This window comes from Anomalospiza imberbis, chromosome 3 (assembly GCF_031753505.1).
Source record: "Anomalospiza imberbis isolate Cuckoo-Finch-1a 21T00152 chromosome 3, ASM3175350v1, whole genome shotgun sequence".
In the NCBI taxonomy this organism is placed as follows: domain Eukaryota; kingdom Metazoa; phylum Chordata; class Aves; order Passeriformes; family Viduidae; genus Anomalospiza; species Anomalospiza imberbis.
In genome coordinates, this window is record NC_089683.1 from 50647657 (window position 1) to 50662899 (window position 15243).

Sequence of the window (15243 nt, forward strand, 5' to 3'; positions counted from 1 at the left end):
GAACCAGTAAAGAAAATGCAGGCTATCCTGTTATACTGTCTTAGCCACAAAGCTGCAATCCTGAGTTTCCCTCACCATTACTCCCATCTGACAATTTTTCAATATTCAGAGACCAACTTGCAGTCCATGTTGCTGACTGGATAGAAATTGCTCCAGGGATTGCTTCTCATTTGCATTTTCCTAATAATGCTACCATTAGCCTTGATAGCTTTGTTGAGAAGGTTGCAGAAAGTAATAAGTATATTCATCTGGGATCTTGTACTTTCTTATTTGGCTTATTTTGAACTAAGATTTTTTTTGCTGTTGAGGAGAATTAGTTGAAATACTGCTTCAGTCTTTATTTGGAAGGCAAAGTTTGCTCTCCTACTGGAAATGCTCAGTGTTCCTCCTGCTATCCTTGCCCAATCACTAATTATCTCTTAGCATCTACAAGTCATCCTCCCTCTGGTTTAGATTTGAAAATTACAGTGCTTGAAAAAGATACAATGCAAATGTTCTATTACATCAACTCATTAATTATCTAATGATCAGTTAATTAATTAATAATTGACATGGTAGTGTTTGGTCATAGGTTGACTCGATGATGCCAGAGGTCTTTTCCGACTTAATTGATTATGTGATTCTGTGTGATTCTGTGATTCTGTAATTGTCCTTATCTGATTTTGCTCAGCCAAAACTTCAGAATGAAGAGTTAGAAACAGTAAATACCAAATATTGGGAAAGTGTAAGGTACAGTAAGGTGAATGATCTCTCACTTTAGGATTACTGAAGCAATTATCAATATTATTGGTGTACAAAGCAAAGTTGCTCAAAGATGTGGAAACTGTGTTATGAGCACTAGCTACAGATTCCTGTAAGAAGCCACAAAACTGAAACAAAATACTTAAGTGATGGCTGGATATATTAAAATATATCTCAGTAGTGTGGGTAGAGAAACTGTTTAAACAACTACAAGGCAGAAATAAGAAGAAATAAATGGCAGTGATTTTTTTTCTGCTTTCTATGGCAATATTGGCATGGAAAGGATGAAAAAGTGCATTGAAAAAGGAATAAAGGAGAAAGGTAAAAAACAATTCAGGTACTGGGGTTTTTTTTGTCCAAGGAGACTGTTTGTAGAGAGTGAGGAAGCCTTGCCACTAGGGAGTGTAAGACAGAAGAGGGAGTTAGGCTGTGTCACTCAATTCTATGTGATGCTCCTCATGAGACAGGTGCTGCCATGTTAGAAGGAGCAGAGTACACGAAATAAAGTAGATTTGCACATGGACAGTAAGAAAAAGAGATAATGACTCATACAAAATAAATATGACAAAAGTCTGTTTGAGAAACTCCAAAAATGCTGCACTTAATTCTGACCATAGGGCAGGTGCTGACTAGTCACTTCATTTTTTTATGCTTTGAGTCTGAGTCTTCCTAAAATGATCCTGCTTCATCTGTTGCCTAACTTGCTTTTAAAAGGAAAACATAACTGTTCGAGAAAAGACTTTCCCTGGTGCATAATGGGTTTTTGCATAGAGAATTCCTGAACTGTGGCCTTAGCCCATCTGAGAATGGGCTCTGTCTTTCACTGGAGCCCATATGCTCTCTCCTAAATGCATGCAGTACATAGCCTATCATAAAGAAGTCTGGTATCTCTGAAGGGAGGGATGATAATATAGATAAGTCTGATAATTATAGTAATAGTCAATGATTTACTGATAGATCTCTAGGTTAGACATAATTGATTCTGAAAGTGAATGAGACCTGTATTTACCCAGGAAACACATGGTTTTAATGCAGTTGCTGGAACAAGATATTTGCACCAGAGGAATTATGAGCATTTTAGGATTTACATTACTAGTCTCTTCCAGCTCACAACACAGAGGGCATATTTAGCTGGGCAAGGCTGCACAGTTTCTGCCTTTGCTCTGCTAGTTTTAGAAATGAGCATATTGGACTTAATTTTCCAAACTTGTCAGCCCAATTCTCACAAGCATTACATTCAATTAGGAGGAACACCAAAACCAATTTAAAACAAATGACAAAAGGAGGAATCTACAATGAATAAAATTCCTTTCTTTCCTGTAATGGCCATCCCACTTTCTCAGCTTCTGGGATTATCCCAAGAGAATAACAGTAACTGTACCTTTTTCAGCTTATCTCAAGTCTCCACAGTGAGTCTTAATTTTCTAAGTGTGTGTCTATTTTAAAACAGCTTTCCTTGTAAATCTAAATTATATAGGAATGGTCTTTAAATGGCTTGTTTTGATGTCCAGTATTAACTTAAGCATGACTCATTTACTCAACCTTCTGCTGCATGCAGCAGGGGAATCAAATAGTTACTATTATTATAATTTTGGCCCATGCAAGTGCCAGGTTATTCAGTGTGTCTCACATCACGTTGACTCCCCTAGCTTACACAAGTTTTTCTTAATGCCTGCTATGTGCCAGTTTTCTCAATTTAACTGAGGATTTTAATTTATCCCTGATTTTACAAGTGCATCTCAACATAAATATTATAATTTAGATTTGGTTTTATAACAGCTATGTTCAGATGTATAAAAATGACTCCAGCATATATGGTTTGAAAAGTGCTTTGGAAAGTAACTCACCTGGGAAGGATATTTGGGGCAGATGCGTCCTACTGGCCAGTAGGGTCCTTTTTGAAGTTAGTTTAAAATAAATATCAAGCTTTTTCTTTTTAGTGTTAATTTACTTAGCACCTGTCTCTGGACTTGTACCTTTATCTTCTGCTGTGCAGTTAAAGTACTCTTTTATTATTTACTACCACAGCTGATCTCATATCCTCTCCATCTATGTGTTATCAGTGCTTCGCATCTTCTAGCAGGTGCTGAAATTTGTTCTCTAAATGTTAATAGAAACAGCAGAAGGATTTTGAACATTCACTAGCAAGTGTCCTCGGAAAACCAGCAGTTGAAAGAACCCAACAAAAAGCTCCTGCCAGAAACTATTTGATCATAAACCTCTCAAGCAGAAAATTGGCAATCACTGCAGAAACAATTCCTCAGGAAAGTATTCAACTTTCAAATAACCCTGAAACACAACTCAATATCATTTGATTTCCAGTGAGCACATGTAGCAGGCCATCCCTCCACCAGAAACCAGTGCAAGGTAAAGACTAACTGTTGTCCCTCCCCACAGTCCCTGGAAATATCATCCTTTAGGAAGAGAGGATACAAAAAACTCCTTTTATTATAATGACTGTAATTCCCTACATGTGCTGACTCACACAGAAGTGATGAAACCCCAGAAAATCTTGGCTGATTCCTATAAAAGCACCAACATTTTTGGAAATTCTTGTATGGGTATACAGTAAGTAAAACATATCTGTGAAATGTATTAATAAAAAATCTCCCTTACACACTCCCCAGGTGTGTGTGTGAGGTGGGAAACAACAAAAGTGGCTGTATATATGTGAGTACAGTGATTTATATGATTTGAAGTGCAAAATAGATGTGCTCGTAGCTGGCACATACATGCAGCAGAAGATAAAAGGGAGAAATAGTTTGGGATCTGCGTCCTACAATTACACTCCTGGCTGAAATAAGCTCGGGGTGAAACAGGCAGCTTTGCAGAAGCCTGCAGGTTGTTAATTGTTCCAGATCTCCTAGGTCCCATGTACAGTGAAACAGAAATAAAGATGTTTTCATCTTTATTTCATCTTCATCACTGTGGTAAGTCTTCATCCAAAAGGGCATGTAGTAATATGAAGTAACTAAAACTTTTTTTCTACAAAAATACCTTAGGGTCAATGGGAAGCTCTGCAAACAAGGAGAATGAACTGTGAGCCTGTCATTAACTTGGGATCACCTCTTTTTGCTTCATTGAAAATATCTTTGCAAAGATAAAAATGCAACAATCAGGAGTCTTTGGTTTCTGAACATAAGGAAGGAATGTGGGGAGGTGGGGTGCATATCCAATATGCTGAAGCTTTATAAAGGGAAAATATCAACCATAAGACAAAATTAAATATACTTAATTGTAAGATTATGGTATCAATAAACAAAACAGTGCATAAATTTTACAAAGTCCAGTGTGTACAGCTTTTGTTCTACCACCTCATCTCCTTCAATTTTATTTCTCTCTTTTCACCTCATTAATATCTGTTTCTTGAAAGGTTTATTTTGGGAATAAATTTAGTTGTAGACTTTTATCACTGATTATCGACAATGGAGAGATAGGCATGACTGAGCTGGATCAGAAGCCAATTTTATTGATAATTCAAAGGGTTTATATAGGGTTTACTTGTATGACACATATAGAGAATTCTATTTTTGGTAACAATTTTCTGTTGGTTACACATTCTTCATGACATCAGTTACTTGGTAATCATTACAAAGTTTTACAACATCTCTCTTGGTCACTTCTACGCCAGAGAGCAGTTATCTGTGTCTGTCTCTCCAATGGTTTCTGCTTGATAAGGCTTAAGATATGAGGCTCCTTTATCAGTTCTATTGTACTCTCTGTCTTTACTCTCCATAACTAACTTCATACATGCCTAAGTCATATGACTGACTTGCTTAAGAGAATGTTTTAAAAAGTCTTAGTTTACATTCTGGAATGTTAAAAACTAGCAAAGGCATGAATGAAAAAAAAATCATTCTTAGTCTACCACATTGTTTTTTTAAGGTATTACTCCTGATTTTGACCAAGAAGGAAAACTGGGAAGGACTGAACAATATTCAACCATGTTGAGTAGGATCAACTCCCAGATATGCAAATATATCCCTTCTGTAGAAGAAATATAGTCAATCTATTTGTTGCCTCAAGTTCTGTCCTTTGTGCAAATGAAATTCAGCAAGGCTGATTTTCCAGGATGTCTGTTGATATGTGCCTGTGCATTAGATGTCAGTGATTAATCCCTCAAAGGTATGTGTGTGTACATATTTGCATGGAAAATGAAAGAAGTGTGGCAACTGCTGGTGGCAAGTTTTTCACATGTATTTTTCTCTGCCTCAGGTAATAACAGCAGCAGAAATGAAAAAAAAAATTGAGGAATGGGGTGAAGCATTTTAATTTCAGAATGCATAATATGCAGCCATGAGTCCTTATCAAGGAAATACTAAAGGGATTAAATACCTTTTGAATATCTGAAAACCAGACCATAATATTAAAGTTTTAATAATTAGTAATTCTCATCTAATGCACATCACAGTAGAGGACGCCTGTAAACTTTCAAGCTCCCAGCTTCCTAAAGCAAAACCTTGAGATGTTGTGTATAAGTAGATTCATAATTGGGTATTATTGAAATAATGCACTGATTATAGCATACAGTTTACAGACTGAAAAAACAGTAGGAGCTTTCAAATTTTTTAGTAATTTTTAAAATTACAGGGAAAGTAAATAGCATTTGTGTCTACTGGGATATAAGAAGGTAGGAGTTTATGATATATTTCTGCCTAACCCAAGTTCTGAACTATTTATAAACCACTTGCCACCAAATATATATTTTTCTTTCACTCTTGGTGAGAAAACACTAATTTGCTATAGAACTCGTAACATCTTTTATGTATGTCATAGAAAGCACATTCTTATTGTATCAGTATTTAACAAAAAATGTGTGTCTAGTGCAGCCAAGGCAGGAAGATGAAGAAGCTAATTTTGAGAAAATATTTTATTTCTTTCCTCGTCTGTCAGTCTAATTTAATATTAATAAATACTGTACAGAACAGTTGAGCATATTTTCAACTTCTTCCTTCCAAACTACTCATGCTTTTCTCAAGTTGGTAATGGCTACTGTGGTATTATTTTAATTTTTCAGAACTACTGTTATTGCTATTACCTTACTTTCACAATAGGTATTGTAAGGGGTGGGGGGCACTCTGACAGATCTTGGAGACAGGCTTTCCCTGATTTTTCCTTTATCATGAGCTTTTAAACCCATAACCATCAAGCAAACATATATTAAAAGATAATGAAATTGCATCAGATTACATTGACACACTTATTGTGATGAAAAGTCAGAATTTTCCTTCATGTAGCTGCAGGATGTAAGGATCTCATTTTTTGACTGACCTGAAACACTCATTTGTGACAATATCCGAGACAGATATGTGAGACAGTTTAGATGAATTGCACTTGGACAGTGCTTGTATTTTTCCACCATTGATTGTTACATAAGCTGAGGGTGCTTAGTTTAGATTCAGAGACCTAATTTCTTGACATCTCAAGTTATGAAGGATGAATTCTGGCATCTGCTGGTGACTTCTTGTGCCATTCCTTTTAACTACCCCACGTAAAATCACTTAACGGAAGACCTCTTTTTTTCTCATAATTTCTTAAGCGGGTTGACAGTGTGTGAATATTCATTTCTACTATAATCAAAGAACTTTGCAGTGCTGAGAGAAGTAATTAATATCTGTGACTCCAAATACAGTGTCTGAAAATCAGCAACTATTATTTTATTCAGTCTTCCAATTCAGCTATTTTCTGATTTTTCATAACTTAATAGACGAATTCTTGAAAATATTTAGATCACTCCCTTCTGGTATAGTGCATTACTCATGCTGGTCCTGGATAATTTGATAGCACCTCTTTGATGCTCAGTCATATATATTGTTCACCAATCTTACAGGTCTCAGGTCAGGCCTGTGCTCTGCTTACTTATACCTCGGTGAGCTTAACTGTCCATGAGAAGATTTTCTTAAACTGTCAATGTATTCAGTGGAAGGGCTGTCACTCTGATTTTCTTTCCTGAAGTATCAAACTTTTATAGCTGCCCTGGCTTGGAGACAGTAATTTCCTAGATGTGATCTTGCAATGCTACCAACTAAATTTTCTTTCACTGTCAAGCCAAGCAATGTGGCATTGGTTCAAAACACTGAAAGTGCTGAGGTTCATTCTTGTTTTCTGTTTTAGACTGTAGCTCAAGATTTAGTTTACATTGACATACAAGAAGGTCAAGTACTGTATTTGCCTGATCATTATTTCAGGGAATCCAAGAATAGAGTAGATTTTGGATCCATTGAGCCACCTTTCACCATACCTAAATTATGTTCTATGAACAATGCTGACATCATCAATGACATTAGAAGAGAACAATAAAATTATCTAACTTAAACCAAAGGTCGGTCAGGGTTTGTGGCCCACACTCTAATTAAATTTAAACTTTTTCATATTATTTTGTATGTCCACACCCGTCATAAAGGTTCTTGCTTTTATACATTTTTCTGCCTGTCTTTATGAAATCCACTAATACATAGTTACTTTTTTGAATACTGTAAACTTTTTTCTGCCTGTCTTTGGTCTGTTCTGAAAATAAAGTGAACCTATTTTCAGCAGGTTCTGATTTCATCAAAATCAGAGAATAATTCATTTAGTTTTGATGCTCTCAGAAATAATTTCTTGTGTTTTCTTCCTAAGCATCTGTTTCGTGTTTTTTGAGAGAAATTTCTTTTGGAGTGGTGTTTTTTACTGGTGTTATCCTGCTGTGAGGGAACAGGTAGCTTGTTCAGGCAGGCAAATCATTGAGATCTGTCCTGAAATCTTTAGCAAAGCAGAACATGCTGAAGAGTGTGAACAGAAGTAATTTAAAAGTGTTAGTTTACAGAAAGCTGCTGTTTAATTTGTGGATTCTTTGAAGGTAGTGAGAATGAATGGCCTCATGACACCTGATACGGTAGGGCAGGCTGACTACAAGGAGCAAGAAAGATGATTGAAAAACATCCACTACAGCCCCCTGCCAAAATGTTTAGGGACAATAGCAAGTAAGTGTTATGTGAAATTTGCAGCAATGGGGCAGTAATGAATTTAAAAGACAAGGAAGGAAAATAAGTTAATTGTGGATGACATCTGACACTTTAAAAATTTTATATATTTTTTAATGGTTTTGAAGTTGATGTTAGGAAAAAAATTGCAAATATGTCTAGTTCCTCAGGTACATACTTTTCTGTACTATATTCTTAGAGAAAATCAGCATTCTGACTGCTGCTACAAAGCAGATAAGTATTTATCTGTAGTTCTTTATCTGGAGTGCCAAGCAATGAAGGGTGCTGTGCACTGGACTGAAGTTCTGCCATTTCCCTGCAGTACCTTGGAGATAGGCATATCCATTTGGGGAATACAAGTTTGACTGTCTTTTTAAAAGACACAGGAACATTAGTAGAACACAAAGATGTATGAAGACAAAAGGACACCAGTATTTAGCATAGTTTTTCCAAATTCTGTATAAAGAGATATTTAACTGGTTTCTAAATTCAACATTTTATGTCTGTCTTGGAACTTTCACATCTTTCTAATGTTCCTGTACAAACTCACATGAAAGATTAATACTGAAATATTATGTTTAATGATGGAATATTTAGTAATGCAATCTTGCTCTTCTGAGGTATGGTATCTTTTACATCACGACACCACTGTGTACACATGGGAGTAGCATTTCAAAGATGGTATTTCAAGACCCTGTGGGCAAGCTGCAGCTGTGCTAAAAGCCATTTGGCTCAGTTTGATACATATGGCTTCACTCCCTGCTTGCAGGAACTCTAACCTCTAGTGTCTGATTTGCAGAGAGCTTGCATGCTTCCTTCCTTCCTCTGTATGGTTAGGGGTTGGAAAATCCTATTCCGCATCCCATGCCCTGCCCCAGTCAGCCTGCAGCTCCACCTCATGCTCCTTGCCTCTATCTCCGTAAATGGGTGGCACTCACTGACAAATCCTCTTAGAAAGAGGAGCTGAATACTCCCATAATCTGTTGTAATCTGCCTCTGTTGCAGTCACAGTCAGGTCTGAACTCAGCACCACCACAGACAAGCAAATTTACTTCCTCACATAGTGACAGGGGAGTTACTGCTCCCACAAGTGACAGATGTCATTTAGGCTGCCAAAGGTAGCCAGAGGGACCACTGAGGACTTCCTGCAGCAATACAGCACATGGTATTCTTAGAAACATGGAAAGATAAAACATCTCCTGGTTTCAGATGTGTTTCCCTGTCTCTATCCATAGATTAAACTAAGTTTTCTGATTCTGATGTAGAGCTCTAGGGACAAAAGAACAAGACCTCTTCAAAGCCATATAACATCATTGGTGACATTCACCTGGGGGACAGGACTCAAGGGGAAATGAACCACTGTTTTCCAGGTGTCACTATGATTCCACTTTTCCCAATGGTCAATACAATGCAAGTACCACCTCTTTCCAGATGTTCTCCCACAACAACGAGCCGATTTTCAATCCCATCACAAATATATTTTTAAAATCCATTTTTATCTGTATTATATAATTACTCTTTCAGAGAGAGTAACAACAGACATCTGTTAAGACAATCTCCTGGTATGCTGACAGTAAACTTGAAATAAGCAAACTCTATATTGAATTAATGCTCCTTTTCTGCAGTGCTCTTTCCATGCTCTTTCTGCAAAGTTTTTTTTCGCAGTGCTCTTCATTCTTTGGAGTACCCAGGCAGTCACATTCAGAGTGGCTGAGGCCAAGAGTACTTTTTTTTCAGCTCATACTCTGCAAAGATGAGCTTTTGGATTTCTGAGCATAAGGGAAGATGAACTACATCATTTTCTCTGATCTTTCACCCTCTTCTAAGAAACTATGAGCATGTAGGGTTGCTTACAAAATGGTTACTTCCTGAAAATTTTCCCAGGCAATAGAACATAATGAAGTAATTTACGTATACAGAGCCACTCATCAACAAGGTGAAAGAAAAGCCCATGATATTCATGAATATTTTGGTAAGCTGGGTTTTTTCAACAAGCATTCATTAAATTAGAGTGATTGCATTTGACACTTGAATACCAAATTTAATTTTGCTTTTGGATTAGGGTTGTTCATCTCACTTACATCTCCTTGAAATTAACTACTCTTAAAAAAAAAAAAAAAAAAAAAACAGAGAGTGTGAAAAGTTGAGAATTTAGGTCTCTGAAGTTCTCTGATATTCTATGTAGAGTTTTGAATCAATCAAGAAGAATTTGAAGAATTTGTACTATCTGAACAAGAAGACACTCTGTTCAGCTCATGCATAATGAGGGGTTTCACCTATTCTTCTCCTGCTATGATCAGTGTATAAAAATTAAATTATTACTGTTTGAGGCTTAATGAGGAATACTGCCAATGTACTGAGGCTTGCAATAATGGCTTTATGCTTCTCAGAAACACATGTAATAATGCACTCAGAATCCAAGATAAAGAAAGGTAAAATCCAAGAAGCTTAAAAAATTATATTAAAATTAAGGTATTGATAAATAAATTGATTTAATCTATAATTAAACTGTTGGGCATTAGCTCCATTTAACTGGAGAATGCATTTCAAAATAAAAATTTTCATAAGACAAGGGAACTGCTCCATCCAAACTATGCACATTTTTCTTGCATGAGATACTGTTGCAGGTAAGAAGATCAATAATTAGTTAGTTTTTGTTCCCTGCTTAATTTCAAATCTTATTTAAAAAAAAACTATCACTGTTTATTTGTTCTTTGTTTAATACATCTCATTAATTACTACTACCATGCCTATGTGATGGAAGATCTTATTCAGAACAATGGTAAAGCTCTACATATAAAATCAACAGACAATATAATTTATGCTCTTATGAAAGCAAAATAAACTTTCATAGAATCATAAAGCTATAGAATGGCTTGAGTTAGAAGGGACCTTAAAGATCATCTCATTCCAACCCTCCCAGCCATGAGACACCTTTCACCTTTCATAAGACAGGTTGCTCACAGCCCCATCCAACCTGACTTTAAAACCTCCCAGGGATTGTGCATGCACAACTTCTCTGGTCAACCTGTTCCAGTGCCTCACCACCCTCACACCACCTCTTCCTCACATCTAATCTAAACCTACTCTCAGTTTGAAGCCCTTCCCCCTTGCCCTATCACTGTATGACCTTGTAAAAAAGCTTTTTCCTTTCTTTCTTGTAGGCTCCCTTCAAGTACTGGAAGGCCACAACAGGGTCACACTAAGTCCTCTTCAGGCTGAACAATCCCAATTCTCTCAGCCTCACCTCACAGGAGAGTTGCTCCATCCCTCTAATCATCTTCATAGCCCTCATCTGGACTTCCTCCAGTAGGTCAACATTCTTTTTAAGTCTGAACTTTCTCTTTTACACTTTATTGAATGTTTGGTGCCAGAATTTGTCTATTCTGCAGGATAGAGAAGACCCAAGGCTTCATTTGTTTGGTGTTATGGTGGCAATACTTACCCTGGAAATTGTCTGTTGTTTGTGGTCAAAGCATATTTTTATTTGCATAAGTATCTTTGAATAAGAGTATGTGAATAGAATAAGGTATTAATAACCTAATAGAAAATTATTAATAACTTAATAAAATAAGGTGTTAATACTAGATTAGTGACAACTCCAAGTGATTAGGCAATTTTAATTGGTTTAAATAAATACCAGAAACTAAAAAACTGTCTTCTGTTAACTGAGACCAAAAAAAATAAGTGTTAACAATGAAGAATTTACTGGGTCAAGCAACACTTTAAAACTTTATATAGCTTTTTTTTTTTTTTTAACTGCAGAAAAAAAATGGGTCTTAAAGTCTTAGCAATTCAATTTGATCAATTTTTGCAATTTATCTAATAGCTTTTTCTGTCATTAATGGAGATTTGTTAATCTTGTAAAATTGGAGTGGCTTGCTTTGTTTTCTGTGTACTTCTGACCTACCTCTGGGCACAGAAGATATTTATGATAGATTTGTTTAACTTTTTGATCTGTTAAAATTGTAATGCTCCTGGAGTTTATGAACAATGCAATAACAATTTATATCCTCAAGAAAATACCACATATATTGTAGTTTCTTTCAAGGGTAATGACACTTTCTATTATCTCTGTCAAAGTGCTACTGTGAATTATCTGAATGAATGTAGCCCTTTTCTTTCCTGTTCATAAGCAGATCCAGATTTTTATAGAAGCAATCATTACTTGCAAGCATTTGCCAAACAGTAAACCCATTTTATGTTATGGATTTTTTACTATATTTTTTTTCTGTCTGAATTCTCAGTGAAGTGACTGGTCACCTCACCAGCACTACTTCTTTTCCATTCTTGCATGGCAATATCTTTTAAAAACCTGTGGCTTATCAATAATGGGAAAAAAAAAAAATCCGTCCATGCCAAATCATCTATTGCATAAGCAAATATACTTGTTTCTGCATATGAAAAGAGGCTGGGTGAACAGTAATAGAAACAAAGCTCCTTTAATACAAACAACGACAATAAATCCTGGACTAAAAAGCTTTTCATATTCACATGGATTTTTGCAGGAACATCATCTAATTGGAATATCAATGGCTGGATGGACAAGGGGTTCAAGGCATTTACTTTTTACATTACTCCTTTGGAATAAGTTAACTTGTAGAATTACACTAAGCTGCTCTTGCAAGTCTTTTTATTGAGCTTATCACATAATCCACCTTGACCTCTTTATTCACCCTCCAAATATATGTTATAATTAAGAGTTAGTTTGTGACTTTTAACAGCTTTTGGAAAACCACAGATGTTTTGGATCTATGTTTTCTTCTGAATAGAGTCACAGCTGTGCAAGCAGGGATGGAGAGCCAAGTGTAGGAAGAAGGCTGACATAGCAAGATTTCTGTCAGCCATAAAGTTTGTGTTCATTCTGTGAATGCTGAAATTTCAGTGGTGAGAACAATATATTGCCCTGCTAAAAATCCAGCAAAATCTGAAATAAAATATGCATTAATAACTGCTGGTTCTGGACACTAGATGAAAATGCCATATGTCCAACTCAGACAATAAACCCCCTAGATTTTCAGCTATATTAAAAACAAGTAGGATAATGTTTAAAGGGATTATAACCTCATTTCTTATGACCCAAAATTAACATTCTAGTAGATTCTCTACATGCAAATTTTTTTTTCTGTTTTTTTTGGTGTAGTTATATGTAAACGCTCTTGGAACTGGAAAAATTTAACAAAACTGCTTAGAAAAATTTTTAGCTTCTGAAATCTAATTTGAAGTTCTATCCATTAAAGTCTCTTACATTTCTCCTGATTCTTTGTCTCTGATACACCTATCACTCCAACTGGAATATGCATCAGCCTGACTCACGGGGAAAAATGAGGGAGCATTCTGACATGAGTATATTTATGACTAAGTCTTGTAGAGCCTAACTGAAAGAGGACCAATGAGGTTCCAGGGAAATTAAAAAAATAAGCCATTTCTCAGAAATGAAAAATTCTTTACCTTTTTGGAACAGTTCATGGAAGAATATTTTGGATGTCCAATTCTCTACTAAGTCCACAAGATCTTCAGATAAGGTAGAAAGGCAGCTGAATAGAGACTCTATAATGGGCACAGTAAAGGAAGGAAGAAAAAGTTGACTCAAATTTAGCACTGCCATCATTAACTACATTCCAAGCTCACCAAAAGACAGCTTTCAATGTACCTTTATAAAAAGATTTTTTATTTATTTAAATTACTTGAAAAAAATTTAAGTAGTGCATATTGCCTAAAAGGATTGGATTTGATGGAATATGAGATTTTAAAATGAAGAATTTAATGAAATTAGGAATAGATTAAACAATTTTTAAATAAAATGGATGTTTGGACCGCCATATCTATATCAGAATAAATCAGTTTTAGTCTTTTTCTTACAGAAGTCTACAACCAAACTCTCAGGTAACTTCAGAGTAAACAAGTTTAATCTTTGGTATAGGTCCTTGAAAAGTATGTTTCTCCTAAAATCCAAAGTTATTCTGTCTTTATACATGTTCCTTCTGCTCTACTTATACCTGTGTGAATATTAAATCTCATATGATGTTTGATCTCTAGGGGGATTATTTCACTCAGATAAGAAAGGCTTGAGCTTTATGATAGTCTGGGCTGTTCTTTACCCAAGCAGGTGTGAATATATATAGAACAGGGAAAAGACTGTGATCTGCTATGAATGTTTATCAAAACACTTCTTGCAGCTGGAAGAGAACAATGCTGTACCATTACCTTGCCATATATACTTCTCATGTATTTGTCTCATTTTGAAAAAGCCATTTTAGAAATACCTGGGAAGACAAAAAGAGACAGCTTATGCAATATATTATCTCTTCTAAAATCCATCAGCTGCCTAATCTTATCTATAATGGGCCAGGGTCTCCTTTGATACAATCTGATTGCTTTAAAATCTCTTTGGTGCAAAGCATTTGCCTGTATTGAGTATGTAAGGACATTGCTAATGAAGGCATGACACATTTCGTCCACACACTGCTTCAGCCTCACTGTGACAACCACTGTGGCCAGAGTCACACCTGAAGGATGAAAACATCTTGAGCATTGCAGCTGAGTTTCTTGTTGACAAAGAAGCTGAATATATTAAAAGTTATGGCACAGTAAAACGTTATTGTGAGGGAACCTTGTAACTAAAGCCAGAGGCTGGCTGTTGCAATTTATGTGGGGTTTTCTAAGCATCACCACAGGCCTTTCATGTCCTTGGCCAGTCCAGGACTGAGAAGACATAAAGGTGACCTACAGTTACTTAAGTACCCCTTCAGAAGTATGTTGCAGGCTGTTTTCTGACCATGGGTCCTACCCCTGCTGTGAAGCCATGGAAAAGAATTTCATTAGTAGGAAAAAAGTAAACAGAAAAAAACCCCACCTTTAAAAAAAAAATATAACACACATTCATCTTGTGCATAGTTAATCAGTTTAAGCTCCAGAACTCACTTGAGAGATAGGAGTGTGGAATGTCCTGTGCTCAGCTATGTAAACTGTTCATCTACTCAGACAGAGAAAACAGTGGATTCTGGGCCTTTATATGTGGCAAGACCATCAGTGTATAGTTCAGAAGAGAATTTCTCTTTCCTCGACCCCAGGCTGACAAAATTCTGAGTAATTGGAAGCACAAAATGCAGATAGGAACTCAATAGGATTAAATTCACATCTCAAATTCAGAAATTGAAATTTTATATTTAGCAGGTCAGTCTTTTTAAGGCTTTTCAGATGAAGGTCCTCAGACCTGGAATATTCAAGAAAACACTATGGAGTTGAGTTTTGTGGTAAGAAGGCAAATAAAATGATCCGTAAAGCAATAAACAATAAAGGAGGTATTTTTCTGTGGTTACACATGCAGGACCAAAATAAAATATGTCTGTTGTAAGCTACCAATATAATGATAGTGTATTCATTGACTGTAGAAAACAGAGCACCATGAAATACTTCCTCTAGTACTGAGGGTTAATTGCATGAGTTATTTCTGTCAAAATGCATTAATAGGTACATACAAATAATTTTGTGCTCTTTTTTTTTTCCGCTGAATAGAGAAGAAAAGAGACTACCTGTA

The 15243-nt window shown here is 36.0% G+C and overlaps 2 long non-coding RNA genes across 2 annotated transcripts in view; both read left to right on the forward strand.

Annotated features, from left to right (window-relative positions):
• Positions 1-15243, forward strand: part of LOC137470741 (uncharacterized) — a 514479-nt gene that overhangs the window by 293739 nt on the left and 205497 nt on the right. The window lies entirely within an intron of this gene.
• LOC137469907 (uncharacterized) lies at positions 10222-11807 on the forward strand. Its single transcript, XR_010996778.1, has 2 exons — positions 10222-10330; positions 10868-11807. It is a non-coding gene; the product is annotated as an uncharacterized lncRNA (long non-coding RNA).